Here is a 16,956-nt window from a genome sequence, read left to right on the forward strand (position 1 = left end):
GCTGGAAATCATAAAGTTGATCCTGTGTGTGTTGATTTATTTTAGAACGCAAGCTGACTCAAGCTATCATTTGAGCCCAAGAACAATTCCATTTAAAGGTGCCCTGCCACACATAACCATTTTACTTGCATTTTTGGAAATATGTTAAGTCCATATGTGTTTGTGTTATGTTGTGTTAGGTTGTGATTGTGAAAATGAACTGCTGCCTCCGTTGTTAGTTCTAGCCACTGACAAGAAATAAGCAAAGAAATCAGGCCAATTACAAAAGCTGGCCAGTCATGTTGCCTGAGCTCGTTATTATTCATGAGCTAAGCCAGCAAAGGATGGGCAAAGGATGCTGATAGCCAGGCTCCCATTGGTTGGCTGTTAGCCAATCAAAGTCAAGCAGTTTAGCTCATTGAATATTATTGAAAACTGGCACATTCCATACCACACTAGAATGGCTTTCAGAATGTAACCAAGGCATTTTTTCCATAAAAAAATGTTACAGAGACCGCGGTGGCACTTCAGACATTACCACAAAGTAATGAAATATGTGTGGTGGGGCACCTTTCAGACAGGTCAGTCTTAAAGCAATAGTTATATTTACCCTAAAAGTAGCTGTTAATGGCTGTAATCATTCACCTGTACTGGCCATTAAAATAATACAAAATGCATTCTAACCAAAGCTAATAGGACACCTCTCATTGGCCTGAACTCTACTGTGACAGCCTGACACAACATAACGTGTATTTTAGATTTCTTAACGGCCAGTTTGAGTAAGAGGAAATAAAAAAATAAAATAACAACAGATGATAAACAGAGTGAGCTGGCGTTCAATGCTAGCAATAATATCTGTGCTATATTTAGAGACAAACACAAATCCTCATCTTACCTTACAGTCTTCAGTTTCATTCATAGATCGCATGGCCTTGATCAGGTGACTGGTGACGGTTCTCAGTTTAATGGAAGAACTGGGAATATTGGAGAGCAGGGATTTCAAGCCTTCAATGAAATGACCAGGAGAGGCACAGTCCTGTCCAGAGGGCAGACATATCGACATTAGTAACACGTGTGCATTATAATCAACTGTACACCATCACACAGGTGAAAAGACAATATGATTTCAGTTAAATGAATACAAAAGAAAGCTGCGTGGGGGGGCTGGCATTAGAAATCATTGCTTGGCAACAATTTGGAGGTTCATCTTCATTCTTCTTCAGCTCAGAAGCAGAAGTTAAGACAACAACCTCGCTACAGGTGATCCATCTTCATATCTGGCTCTTACTACAGTTAAATAAGGGGGAACTTTCTCTCTCTCATGTTAACAATGATAACCTCCTCACTCTCAAACTCACACACAACAACACACACTACTTACCCCTTGTGACACGTTGAAGTTTAAACACTTGCATGTATCCTGAGGAGATAAAATGAGAACATGTAAAGATTTTACATATTTTGTAACCAGTTAAGTTCATTCAACCAGCTCCCATGTATGAGGCATCTTGTCTTTTGTAATCAACCCTTCCACAATTATAGTTTTTTAAATTGCTAAGCAACAGTGGGCACTACTGGAGTCACATCTGGAAAACTGTAAGTACAGTCTGCACTGCAGCAGTTCACGTGGACCCTCTCTACTTTCTTTTTCATTGCTAGAACACAATTGTGAAAACTCTGCACAACGCTGGATTTACAGCACTTTGTTCAGATGCTAACACACTGCTGTCGAAACTGTTAAACACACATTTAAAACAGAATGGATTTCAGTCTGGTGCCTTGACGCTAGTGTTTCTACTCTCAGTGTGTTCTCAGTGACAGTGTGTGTTATCTCAGTAAAGGTTGTTCATAGTGTTACACTGCACCGAGCCTGTTTTGAGACGTCTGTTAGGAGTTGTGTTGCTCGGAATGAGTTTTGCAGTAGATGTGAACTGTTTAGCTCAGGTGACTGTTGTTAATGTAGACTGGAGTTAGAGCTTTGCACATGTGCCTTCAGTTGTGACCAGTGGCGTTTAGCAATCAAAAAAGAAACTGTAACACTCTAACTTTCTTTTTTAAGAAGCAACTAAAAAAGCACCCTGCTAGATATATTTATGTAGAACAGAAAACAATAGACCTTGCAGTCAACAAAGCTGTGCAGCAATAACTGAAATTGGTTCAGATGAGATAACAGCAAAGCAAAGAGGAAGTGGTAAAGACTCCATGGTGTTGAAGCTGTGTTTGTGTGTGTGTGTGTGTGTGTTTGTGTGTGTGTGTGTGTGTGTGTGTGTGGGTGTGTGTGTGTGTGTGTGTGTGTGTATGTCTGAGGGTGTGGGTGTGGGTGTGGGTGTGTGTGTACACACTGCAGAGAAGAGCAGTCTTACGTGCAAAAAATCATTGTAGCTTCTTCCTAGCTCTATCCTTCACAACAGTTGTCAATGCCAGTTATAACATTTAATATCCATCCCAGTGTTTCCCCTATATTGGTTCTGCAGCGGAGCCTTTCTGTGAGCCAGGCAAGTGTCTGTCGTTAGCTCACTAGTCTGTATTACAAAGCAGGACTAGTCTTCCATGCCCATCTCTATCTTCACAGGTCTGGCTACACCACAGATGCATTCTGGGATAAGAAAACAAAAGTTCTGGGTTGTTTGCATTTCTTTATTCTTCAGCGTGCAGCTTGCTAGCTAAAGTTTGTTGTGTTTTCCCCAAGAGAACGGGGATTGAAAGTGATAACACACAGAGAGAGGACGTAAAGGGACATCCGGCGTGTGTGAGATCCAGACTACAGCAGGACCGTTAAATTACTGTTATCTACACTGCTAACATCAGGTGAACAGGTGAAGTGAAGATCGGTAGTAGCCTGCTTACTAACTGCGTTGATGGCGTAAAGTTTGCTTAACGTATTGTCGTATAGCTCCAGTGGGTTTCATGTGGAGTGAGTGCTGTGCCGGACTCATTAAATTTTGCTACCCCACCCTCCCTCTCAGGGAAACAGTAACTGGTGCTATGACAACAAATGTTTCTTTATCTACAACATGACAACTGGCGTGATCACCTTTCTTTTTAAAATTTGTGACATTTTAAGATTTCATGCTAAGAAGAAAAACAGTTTTACCCCTGCTAGAGAGCGTGCCTCAGGACAATATTTTTCTCACCTGATACCACAACAATAAAAGGCAAAATCTGATTGAGCTTTAGTTCAAAATCCCAGGACTCAGTGGCATCGAAATTTGCTGTTGTAGGTCACAAGTGCTAGTGCTCTGTATATGAGTGCAACATCATTAAATAAGCAACATAACCAGAAAAGATTTCATTACATAAAACAGTGAGGCAGCAAAGAAGCAAAGCAGGTGACTTCAGGAGTTAGAGCAAGAGATGAAGAACATGATGGTACACTTACATCGATATTAGCTGAGCTGCAGTTCTCAGAACAGTGCTGTTGATTCAAACACACAAAGTTAATGAAATCCCCGGTAATAATAATAATAGTAATAATAATAATAATAATGATAATAATAATAATGTATACTTTATTAATCCCACAAGGGGAAATTACAATTTCTCTGTTGTTATTACACAAATTACACACAAGCCCGAACTAAACACACATGCTCAGTTCCTATACATGCACTAAATGGAAAGATGTTAAAGTGAGGTGGCTGCCCATGGAAAGGCGCCGCAAGCAGTTGGGGGTTCGGTGCCTGGCTCAAGAGCACCTTGGCAGTGCCCAGGAGGTGAACCGACCCCTCTCCAGTTACCAGTCTAGCACCATACTGAACCAGAGTAGCATCAGCATCAGCTATCAAATGAGGAATAAAATGCCAAATAGACTCCCTGCAGCAACATGTTTAATTGTTTCTATTATCACTTATCCTTGTGGCTCATACTACACAAACACACACACACACACACACACACAAGACCAAGCTTTAGCCTGGCCATATTGAACACAGCCTATCATCATCTATACAATTGGGGAACCATCGACTATTGATTTGACAAGGACTCCTTTGGGGGGTTCTCTTGGTGTAGCCAGCAGAAACATGAGCCAAGACTTCCCCTTTTGTGCACCGGTCATTGTTTACAGTCCAAGTCAGTACTTTTTATCAGCATTGATCATCGGATCTCTACAACCATCTGCATAAATACAAACAGCTAATAAAAAGCTCTGAAAAGATCCTAATACTTCTTCCACAACTGAACCTATGTGACAGACAAAATTGGATGAGAAAGATGCAACCTTACCTTAACACTCTCTCCCAAGAACTTCACATTTTTGGTGACGCCGTCCATTACTCTGCATGAAGAGTATAACGGGTGACAAGAGATGAAAAGAGGCAGCAGCAGTAGAGTTACAATCTTTGTGCAGGTGGTTGAGGACCCAGCCATTGCTAATGGATATCTTAGGTAGCAACACAATTTCAAGATCACAGTGTTTCTAGTCCAGGTTAGGTTACCGAAGGTGTTATTTATGCCTTCACCTATATAAGCTGTCAAAATCGTGTAGAAAGTCTTGCTGCTTGGGTAAATGCCTGAACCTACTCCTGAGGCTTTGTCAATGGATGGCTAACAGGTATGTGGCTTTTAATGCATCAGGTGACATTTCCAAATTATTGGGGAATTCCTGCTTTACGTTGTGTGGTCAAGATGCTCCCACACAGGACACATTTACTCAGCAGGACCCTGAAAAAGTGGCAAAAGTTATACTGCATGTGTGTGATGTTGTTAGCCACAGCTCAGATAGAGATCTGACAGCTTATGACTGTCGCGGCATTTCCTTAGCAGGCAAGATATTTCCTCCACTGCAGTGTAAATGATGTGGAGACCTGCACTGTTAGGTTTCATCCAGCCAGTATATCCATGGCAGCGTTGGTTCATTTGTTTTTGCACCACAAGTGCTGGAGCTGGGTAAGCCATGTTTGAAAATGTATGGGATACTGAGTGTCACATTTCTCTATACATGTGTGATTACCCTTAGGACAAGTCAAGCTTAAAGTGTTGTTTATGTGGGAAGAACTGCATATTTGTAATGATTTCTTGTTAACATGTTAAGAAATATTAATTAACACATATAATTTCACCCTGTTAAATTATTCTTCAGGGATTGCCAATAAATGAAATACGTAACTGGGTGACAGTGTGGGCTCAATCTTCAGACAGAATTCCACTCACTGAATGAAATCAATGAATGTGATAGTTTGTTTTCCACTGTAACCTTTGTTCATAGAGATAAAAAGCAGTTTTATGGAAGTACCAAAAGAATTCCCCCCTCAAGTAAAGAAATAACAGGACTAAAACTCAAAAAGTTTATTTCTCAAGCTGATAATATTATTGACCAAATCAGAAATCTTACAATTTCCACATCAAACAGTAATAGAAAAGCTTTCCCCACATGCTGTAATTAGGTCGTATTAATCACTGCGGTCAGTGGAAGGTTCAGAAAGCAACAGTGATAGTGCATAACTGCGGTGGGTTTTCTTAGAAAACAAAACCACCCAGCCACATCTGAGATTTGTTGCACACTGTGGACATACGGTTAGAGTACATTTTTAGCTCAGGATGTTGGTGCAAACAAGACTACTGGTGAGAAAGCAAAGTGTAATCATGATCCAATTCTTTTTATTTATTTAATCTTTATTTAACCAGGAGTAAAGTGTCCCAGGCCAAGAAATTCAGCAGTACAAAAAATATGGTTTCAGACATTAAACAAACATAAAACAAATTAAATTAAAAAAAAAAGAACAAATTGCTTGTAAGATATGAAAAATATTTGAAACATCTACAGACAGATGTGAAGTCAATTTTAATTGCATCCAATGAGACCAGGGAGCAACATTCCATTTTCTGTTCAATGATCTCCTGGCCATCCTATATGACAGTAGTCAAACACAAGAAAACATAGATAAAATACATTCACTTTAATGATTAAAATATTGTGTGTACTCTGTACAGTACAAATCAATCAAGTCACCATTGTTCTTTTAAGAGCTTTAAAGTCAGGCAGAGAGAAGAGTTTACTTAGATTTACGCCCTTTCAAAGTTTACTCAAAGGGAGCAAAGTGGAAATTTGCATTGGAAACATTTTGATCCAGAATGTAGATATATGTATTGAATGGCTGCGGTCCCAGGACAGATCCCTGAGGCATATACTCAACTACAGTTGAAATACATGTGGCAAGGATCTGTCACATTGGCGGGGCGGAGCGTTTTTTTTACCTGTGACACAGACTCCGTCTTTGTACTGTTTGCATTAGGTTTTGCCAGGTGATAATGCAGTTGGTCATGCAGGGTTTTGAATTGGGCGTCACCACAGAGCTCTATTGCGCCCCCTCACGCACTCCATGATCTAGAAAAAAAGAGAAGTTAATACACCAAATTTTGAGGGAACATAGGTATTGTCTTGATAAAAAATGTACGCTGCCATCAAAACCTGGGAGCTTTGCGAGACTGTACAGCGATTTGGTCCACACCTGTCAGCGGGCTCCATTGCACCTCCCTTAAGTGTGGAAGTTTTTAATTTGGACATGCTCTGATATTCACCAGATTTAGTACACACATTGCTCTCATAATTTCGGAAATGTTTCCCATTCGTTTTATTTAGCTCCGCCCAACCGGAAGTTGGCCATTTATAATTGTATGCATTTTTGTTTTGATTGTAAATGCTTTCAAACTCCTCCCAGACGGTGATTCCAATCTTCCCATAACTTGGCAGGTACTACCTGTGGATCATCATGACAAAAAATATCAAAAGAAAAATGTGCAAGTTATGGAGTACCAACTTTCTGTAGGTGGCTGTTGAAATAGGAAGCTCCTCTTGGACAGATAAGCCTGCTTGCCAAATTTGGAATAGATTTGCAATTAGATGGCAGATGGTTTAAATTTTATAAAATAATTTTGATAAATATGTTTTTATAAATTTTAATGTTTTAATGTCAACATGCAATTAAATGATAATTTATAAAATATTAGTGTTGCAGTAAATTAACAGTTAATTAATACACACATTTTATCCCTCATTAACTATTTTAGGTGTCGGGTAAGGATATGAAACACAAAATAAGCAACAAATGAAATTTATTTAAAGGCATTCAACAATTACAAGATCAACATCAACTTGTCTTTGTCCTTTCCAATTATGTCCATTCCTGTTTCTCCTCTCTACTCCAGGAACTCACTGGTCAGACTGTCGCTGTCCGAGAAGTTGATCAGCTCCTCCACCTCCTCACCCTCCTCCTCCTCCTCCTCCTCCTCTTCCTCCTCAGCCTCCAGTGATGACTCCCCATCTCCTCCTCCCTCCCCTCCCAGCTCCAGGTAGCCCTTTGCTGCTGGGTTGGCTGCCCCACCACTCTTTGCCCCACCTCCTCCTTCTCCCTCAGCTTTGTTCTTGACGGGCTGAACCATCAGGATGCCATCATTCAGAATGGGGGTCCCTTCAGGACTGACCCCCTCCCCCGCTGCACTGGCTTGCTCTGCACTCAGGGACTGAGCGCTGGGATCCAGGGTAACGGAGGACTTGCTTGTGCAAAGACCCATGATCAACGCCTTCTTGGGCGTCTCAAAGGGATTGAATGATCCTGAAATTGACTCCTTCTCCTCAGGTGGCTTGGATTTGTCAAAACAATTGTTTTGTATGTCTATGTCAATAAAATGAAGCCATCTATTAGCAGGAATATAAAAGTTGATTCCCTGCTTGAGCAGTTTCAAGGCAGTTCTCTTACTTTTTATGGTCGACGGAGCCAAAAGATTCACGAACTTGGAAAATCCCGTTGTAAATCCTTCATAAGCCTTTACCTTGATGATGGGGAAGTCAGATGAAAAACAAAAGGAACATAGGTTTCCCTTTTGAGGATTGCAGTCATCGAGGTTTTGTGAATAAAAGTGAGCTTGTTGATAATGGTGATCTGGTGATTTCTGTAAATCAGAGTCCTGAGGCCCGTGGCCAGCAGAGATGCTCCCATCTGAATTTGCTCATCTGGTTTGAAATGAGCATTGCAGCCGAGCTGTCTGAGACACACTTCTGCTTTCCTACCGTCAGTCCAAGAAGGGGTTTCACTTCCTCTGCTGTCTGGAGCCATAAATAGAGCCAAACCCATCCGGTGTACCTATTCTTGTTGTCTGTGGAACACTTGGAAAATATGGGTGGGCACTATGGGTGAGAACTATCAACTCATCAATTAGTACTAAGGTACTCTTGAGCAACGACTGATTCAGTCTGCAGCCTCTGATGTGAAGCACAGCAGATCTGAGAAGGTGTAACCAAAAGGCCTGAGACCTGTACAAGAGGAGGACATGTCTATTTTCTTTCCACAGCCTGTGTGGCTGGAGGTCCTCTGCCACAGTTGGTTTTAGCAGCTAGCATTGTTCTCTCTGCCTCAGCTGTTCTTCTGAGGGTCCTTGACTTAACCACACAGAGCTCTCAGTCTGTTTGTGGCAGGTCTGCAAGTATTATTAGCCAACGGTCATTATTGAACAGATCAAACGCAATTAAAATGTGTCCTGCTGTCAGTTTTAACTCCTTGGTGTTAGAGAATTTACTGAAACTGGCTTACAATCAGTAATGTTTCTCGTTTCATCAGTGTTTAGTAAAAATACAATGATGATGAATCTCCAAACCATATTTTCATGGTCTTGTCCCGTCTGAGCCACACATGCATGCATGCACACACACACAGACACACACACAGACCCACACACATACACACACACACACACACACACACACACACACATCCATATACTCTGAACATACACACCAAGCATATTGCATTAGACTCTGCAGTGCTCCCACATACAATGTGATGACATGCTGTTGAATACTGCACAGACGACCTAAACCCCCATTAATGAATATAAATAAAGGTAAAAGGTAAGATTGGTGTTATATTGACATTTAGCTCATCAGGAGAAAAATTCACATGGTGCTGGTAGGCTTTTTGATGTCAGAGACAATATGCAAGTCAATATTTGACTCTGGTTCATGTCTGAAATTTGTGATGCACTTTTTGAAAGCTCTTTTCAACTCAGCCTTAATGTGGCCATTAACTCTGCAAGTTGTTGGTTTCAAGCCTTTACGCTCTCTCGTACCTATAACACCCCTTGTTTTCAGGCATGGATTGGCAATCGGGAGTACCAGGAGATTTCCCGGTGGGCCGGTGTGTTTGTTTGGTCTGAATATTGGACAGTAAACTAAATGGACAATGTGATTGATTTCAACGGAGGCCAGTGAAGTCTATTAGAAGCACTTTTCCGTTGATGACTTAGCGTTACTGCGCACCCTCCAACTGAGCTTGATGACGTAGATGTGACGGGAGGAACCTGTCTGAAAGTTGTAATTCCTCTGGTAGCTGTGCCAAGAGAAATCTCAATCATTCCCAGTCAGCAGAGACGGAGAGCGTAGGTATTTGTAAGGAGACAACATAGGCACAGGCTTATTATAAACTAAAATGCTAGTTAACATTAGTAATAAAACCTAAATAGCTAACGTAAGTTGAAACTGCCTGCAAGCTTATCCTGTACTGTTCGGTAATTCCTCTACTTTGCGTAAGTTGCGTGGTTATGACGCAATAGTTAGCCTATCTTTACAAAACTTCTGCCACAGAGCCATAACGTGAGATACATGATAAAAAAAATGATTTGAAAAATATATAATAACTCAAAAGGCAAAAAAGCTGTGTGTGTGCGCACATTATAATAATGTTGGGCTGGAAATGGGTTTGGGCTTTCAAAAAGCTGTCAATCAAAATGTACGTACATGTCTGGTCGGCGCCGAATTCTGCCAGACTCAGGCCTTGTCGGGCCTAACTTTTAAGTCCCGATTACAGCTCTAGTGCAAGGACAGTTGGTCCAACAGATTGTGGTGGGCTGGTCTAGTTCTTAAAGGTCCAGGGCTGATTTGTTTACCCCAGTCCAGCCCTGCTTGTTATCACGTGATGACACCTGAGTCCTCAAGAAGGCCACAAAGAGTTTAGAATAATTTAGCACCAATACAGAAGGTCATCTATGTCTTCAGAATTCAACTGTTAGTGTCATACATAGGAGCTGCTCACACTTTAGTTACGTTTCCAAATTTAAAATTGGCAGTAGGTTTTAGGTAGCAGTTTAAGTGTCATGTATAGTAAACCATATAATGTGGAATCAGGACATTGTACCTTTATAATGTAGCCTTCTTTACATATAGCATATAGGATAATTTTGAAATTAAAGAAATTGTTGAACTGTTTGATTTCAATTCCAAAATGCTTCTGGTAAGGGTTTGGTATACTTCTAGAAGCAAAAGGCCTCCTTGGTTGCATGATGAAAATGGCCCATCGTTTTTCTCTTGTGAATGGGTCCATAGGTTGAGAAGTTTTAGAAACCTGTAACACAGTCACTCGGAAAAATGAAAAAGGTCTTTATTTCGCAACTCTGAAAGGCTGACTAATTTAAATGTTCAAAGGGATTTATGTGGCGAGCAACAATATGATGGCTGAGATAGCCATCATATTGAGAGAAGCAACTGGCTTGTCTTATCTTTGTTATTTTCACTCAATTCTTCTCTTTATGAGAAGGCTCTTTCTGTGCGGTTGAGCTTATTTAGGTCTTTTTCGTCTCCTTTTTTGTCTGTTGACGGTTTTCACTACATTAATAAATAAACAGAAATTGCAGGAAGTGTTGTAAAGGTATTTTAAACACAGAGCTCTGATTTCAGTGGCACTGGAACTGAACTGTGAGATAGCTACAGTATGTTCCATGTTTAGATTGACTCACAGTTTTCCTTGATGTTATCTGAAAGTACTGAAGTTGAGATGAGTGTGAAGGAATGCAGCTTATCTACTGGTCTTTCTATGAACAACCACATCTGCCTCTCTGCTGCGCTTGCAGTAAATCGCGTAGATGATGTGGAATCTGAGGATTCCCCTTTTCAATGAGGCAGTAATCCAGCTGGGGGAGTTCCAGTGTGGGACGTCCAGTGGCAAAAGTACTCACTTTCTGTACTCAAGTAGAAGTACAGATACTTCAGAATACGTAAAAAAGTAGATGTTGTGATTTTATAAGTAACAAACTACAAGCTTGGAAATGTACTTTAGGTATAAGTAAGAGTAGCTTTGTGAATGACAACCATTTTTTATGCAAAGCTACCTGGACCACACAAATGTTACTAGCGTGCAACCTGAGAGACTTTAGTGGACATATGCCATTGGCTACATTTTAAATGGTCTGCCATTCGATCTAAAACATCACATATATGATTATTGTGACATACAATGTTAAAATGTAAAGAGTAAAAGTAAAAAGTTGGCACAAAAAGAAATACTAAAGTAAGGTAAACATATCTAAAAAATCGACTTACTGTAACAAATTATTTGGACTTTGTTACTGTACTTCCCATCTCTGGGGACAGCACAGCGTTGAGATAAATTATTATCCCAAAATGTATCCAGTTTATTCTAATGTTGGGAATATTGTTTGAATACATTTCATTTTTTTAATTTTTTTTTGGTCAAGCAAGTTTTACATACAGTACAATCCAATTGTTCTTACAGACTGTTGTTGTGAATTTGTCCAAAATTGATCACTTGCTCTGAGGTGACTCTTGATTAAAGGTATTGTTTGAAACATTAGATCACCCAATGATCAACCAGTTATCAACCAGATCAACCTCTATGTAAAGTGCACCTAATGATCCTTAAATTAGCAAACATATCTAAACAAAGCACAACACATAGTTTTGTGTTTTTCTTTCTGGCTCGCAATGACACTGTAATTTGTTGAAAAACCAAAAATACAGTTTTTCTCCGTCGTTTTGTTGCATTTCTTAGATCAAAAGGGCAATTTTTAATATTACTTGTACAAATTCCAAATCATCTAGTCACTTGTGCATCATTATAGTAATTTCTTGTTCCTTTGATCAAATTGTGATTGCTTTTGCACATATTGCAATTGGTTATTTACATAATAGAAGTGTCAGTTTTTTTTCCAAATTTTCAATTACTCCATCATGTTAATCAAAATATAGTAAATGGTATTGTGTTGAATAGTCTTACCCCTCAAAACATCTAGGCGTTAGTTCCTTGCATAAGCCATTGCATGCAAAATTGTTGAACTATTTGTCATGTCAACTGTCAAGCATAGTTTTACACATTTCTATTAGACCGTTTGTGTAAAAAAGTGAATTTATGAATTGTGCAGGTGAAATGGACCCTCACTCATGAAGGAATGTAAAGTGTTTGTTCAACCAATAATCAAATAGTTGTCTAAATTGCTCTAAGATGCATCTCCTGAACAATAAACTGGCAAGCATATGCAGACAGACCACAACACAGAGTTGCAATTTTCCAATAATGGATGGACCAGGAAACGAACAGGGTCAACATCCCAGAGGAGGAAGAAGAGGAGCAAGGATGAGTGGTGGAAGGCAAAACAGAGGAAAAGGCAGAAGCGGATGTAGGCACATATCTGATGATATAAGGGCCACTATTGTAGACCAATCAGCATCTCAACCATCGACAGCGTGCTGTATAGAAACCAGAATATGAAACAGCTGTACCGTGTACCATTCAAAAAGAACGAGGACAGAGTCAAGGAGCTCTGGTACCAGTACGTACAGGTAAAACATATATCTATGTAACTACTTTAGAGCAACATGTTTATGGTGATACATAGTACAGTAAGCATAAACTGTACACATTTCCATGTTGTGGAAGGAACATACAATGAATGTACATTGTATGTCACTCTTCCTTATCAAAACAACATAAACTGCATGTTCAGGAATGTAGCGTATAATGGAGTTGGAATCAAGGGAACCCTCTACCAACTTTGTCTACGTGGATGAGGCTGGCTTTAACCTGACCAAATGCAGCCGGTCACAGAGCTACTGTGGATTTGCCAGGCCAACGAGGAGGAAATATCACCATGTGTGCTGCAATTTGGGAGCATGCGCTCCTAACCCATATCTCCCTTGTAGGGCCATACAACGCACATCTACTCAACGTTTTCTACATGGCTCTCATCCCTGATGATAAAAGGGGTCTGTTTAAAGAGGATTTCCCAAAGTAAGTGGTCATTTGTGATAATGTGAGTTTCTATAAATCCAACATCATAAGACAATGATTTGCTCATAGAATTCCTCCCAACTTATTCACCATTCCTTAACCCAATTGAGGAGTTCATTTCAGCATGGAGGTGGAAGGTGTACGATCGCCAGCCACACACACAGATGACCCTGCTGGCTGCAATGGATGCAGCATGTGAGGACATCACAGTAGACGTAGAGAATCTGTAGAGAATCCATTAGGCATTCCAAAAAATTCTTTCCACGTTGCATCGCAAGAAAAAATATCCGGTGTGACGTGGATGAGAATATGTGGGCCGACAGACAGGAACACCTGGATGTGTGGAGACAGCACTAGAAAAGTGCAATGGGCAAAGTGGGGCAGATAAGGGGGGAAATCCTTCACAAGTGGATAAAAGCACCAAATTTGGTGTGGTCATCCCTCTGGGGCCACTAATTTGAAAAATAACGTTAGCCACTTGTTTGTTCAAAGCGGCCGCCATTTTCCAAGATGGCCACCATTTCCAGGATTGGAAAACACATATCTGCCCAAATAATTTTACTCAAGGTTTATACCTTTTTACCTATGTTTTTGTCTACGAGGCTGTTACATATGTGTCTATTTTGTGTTTTCAGAGTCTTTTTGTGTATGTAGAGTAAATAATGTGAAACAAATGCATGAAATATGACAGAAAATGTATTATCAAAGCATGTCAAAGTAACAGCAGGTTTTATGTTATTTACTTTTTTTGGAGGCACATAAAATTATTGTATTTGTGTTCATTGTATTTAAGTGGGTGATTGTTTGTATGTTCATGAAGGGCAACATTGCAAGTCCTGGCTACACAGTGCTGTACAGATAAGACCAAAGTGATAGCATTGGTGATAGCTCTGTCCAGAAGATCTGCCATAGATCACCTTTCTTGGTCCATCCCCACTCAGAAGGACTTCCAGATGCAGCCTGCCAGGTAGGCTGAACGCGTTACTTGCTGCAGCAACGCTGCTTGAGTAGGAGGAATGGCTTCATGTAGCCTTTACCTTCATGCAAACAAGTCCAACCTGGCTTCATCTACTCCTCCTGCTTCGCTGGATCTGTTGTACATCATAACCACAAAGTTTTCTAAAATCTTCAGGTCGCCGTCATCCATTCTTGGAGGGTAGTGGCTGAGCTGGCTGAAGATTTCAGAAACTTTGTCCAATACATTCCAGTCTTCTTCCCTTTGTCACGGAAGGCTGAAACAACATCACAGCCAATACATTGATAGAGGTCATGTACAGGGATCCATCTAAGGTTCATTCCTTGGCCAAAAGCAAGCCACAATTGTTGCAGACCAATGTCCCAAAGAACTGGCAGAACACTGACTGCTATAACAAAAATGTCTGTCATGGTCTGTTTGACCATGAGGTTTTTGCTGCCATTTTTGGCTGCGTGTTTAGCGTGGACAAAGATCCTAGTGTCAGCTTCCTCATGACTACATGGACTTACATCATCTAGGTTAATGGAATGGTTGCTGACAGCTTGATCCACTTTACAAGTGAGTGTTCAATTGCTTTACTTTGTAGGCAGCTGGATTCTCATGATATCCCGAGATCGCCAGAGGATCACAGGATCATATATCGCACAAAAATCCATCTTGTCAGGCTTCAAGTAATGTGTTTGTGTCTGAACTTCCATCTTCCCCTGAGGAGCTAATACCAGCTACGGGTGGGGTTTAGGTGTGTGTGACGGCCGAGACTGTTTGATTAAAACAACAATGGCGGATATGATAGACACATGGTTCATCAAATCACCTCTCAGGTATCTTTGGAAAGTGTTTGCCCTTTCCGAAACAGTTTCTAGGGACATCTTCTCAGATTTTTCTTTTACTTTAAAGATCATCAGAAGTTCTTAATCCAATTTTTACTAAACAACATGTTTTAACAGAGAAATACATCATTGGCAGACACATGAGAAGAAGGGAAGAAAACCCCCACAAAACAGTCACATCATGCTTGTGGTCATGATGTTCAAAGACACTGATAGCCAAAACGGTTGGCCTGTGAGCCAGGGGACCAGAATGTGAAACTAGCCACACAATGCTTTCGCATTAGTAATACCAGAGTTTGTTTACTGTAAAACTGTGCCCAGATCTATGGCATGATCTACTAAGGAACTCTCAATCTGCCTTTCTTTTCAAATGAGAAACTTACCCTTACCCTTAACTTTGCAAACACACATGTCTTCTGGCTCATTGTAACTATATTTTCGTTATTCTTGAGTTGAGCTACTACAAGGAAAATCTCTAACATATTGTATCCGGCGTACGGAAATTGTAATAAGTGATACTCTTAGAAAGATTAGCAACATAAATCAAAGTGTTATCATCCGTTTATGTGACCTAATATTGTCACTTGTTTCCTTATTTCTGTCTTCTGACAAAACTGCACTTCAGGATAATGTTTCATGACATGACATTGCTGTGGTTAAGGTTTGATCAGATCATTTTTCACTCTATCTGCTTCCCCTTGGATGTATCTTAAAAAGACACAACATCAGCTTCCGTCTTTATGCAGATGATTCACAAAACTTTAACGAGAGTAAAACTGAGGTTATGGTTTTTAGACCCAGTGGCACCCCTGATGTCTCACAAATAGACCTGGGCATTTTTCAACCCTATGTTAAGTCTGTTGTAACAAACCTGGGTGTTAAAATGGATTGTGATTTTAAAATGGAGAAGCAGATCAATTCTGTTGTGAAAGCAAGTTTCTTTCAAATTATGCTTCTTACTAAGCTTAAGGCCTTTTTATCCTTCACAGACTTTGAGAGGGTTAAACATGCTTTTATTATAACACGCCTTGACTATTGTAATGCTCTCTATGTAGGTGTTAGCCAGACCTCCCTCTCTCGGCTACAACTGGTTCAAAATGCTGCCGCTCGTCTCCTTACTTGAATTCATAAGAGAGACCACATCAACCGTGTTCTGGCCTCTCTTCACTGGCTCCCAGTCAATTTTAGAATTGATTTTAAGATTTTATTGTTTGTTTTTAAAGCCCTTCATGGACTAGCTCCAGTCTACATCATTGATCTGTTGAAGCTACATGCTACATCAAGGTCATTAAGGTCTGCAAACCAGTCTCTACTTGTTGTCCCTAAAACACGGCTAAAGAGTAGAGGGGATCGGGCTTTCTCAGCCGCAGCCCCGAGACTTTGGAATGTCAGACTGGCCCCCAGCCTTCCGGTTTTCAAATCGCAACTAAAAACACATTTTTATTCCCTGGCTTTTAATCAAGCATGAGAACTGTATGTTGTATTTGTCTGGTGTTGTATTCTGTCTATTTATTGTTTCATGTCTATGTACAGCACTTTGGTCAACCTGGTTGTTTTTAAATGTGCTTCAGAAATAAAGTTTGATTTATTAATTGATTGATTGATTGATTGATTGATTAGGATAAGGCAAAAACATGCCCTGGTGAGAAACAGAGAAAGAGGATAGTTTAACTTCTAATTATTAGAGAACCTTTGTTGTCAAGGTTATAGTCTATATCCACAACGTTCTACTTCCCGCAATGCTCCGATGATACTCTTTATCGATCTTTTTGGCCGATGTCTGTCAACTTCCTCTTTCTTTGTGTTGGTGTTTTAGACTTCAGTGGATTTATGAGGACTATGGTTACCTGCCCCTCAGATCTCTGCAGGGTATATCCAGGCAGCTAGCTAGACTATCTGTCCGATCTGAGTTTTCTTTTGCATGAATAAAACAACTTTTGAACATACACATGTTCCACCAAAACAAGTTCCTTGCTAAAACTATTTCGCAGGGGCACCGTGTCTCCGTCCGGCGCTTGGTTGGTAGAAGGTGACAGTATCATGCCAATTCAATTTTATTTTTATAGCTCAATGTCTCAAATTGGCCAGTTTCTGTCAAACAAGAAACAGAACGACCTAAAAACCAAGAATTACAGCATGAATACCACATGGCCTGTCA

Source organism: Etheostoma cragini, chromosome 10, assembly GCF_013103735.1.
Source record: "Etheostoma cragini isolate CJK2018 chromosome 10, CSU_Ecrag_1.0, whole genome shotgun sequence".
Classification (NCBI taxonomy): Eukaryota; Metazoa; Chordata; class Actinopteri; order Perciformes; family Percidae; genus Etheostoma; species Etheostoma cragini.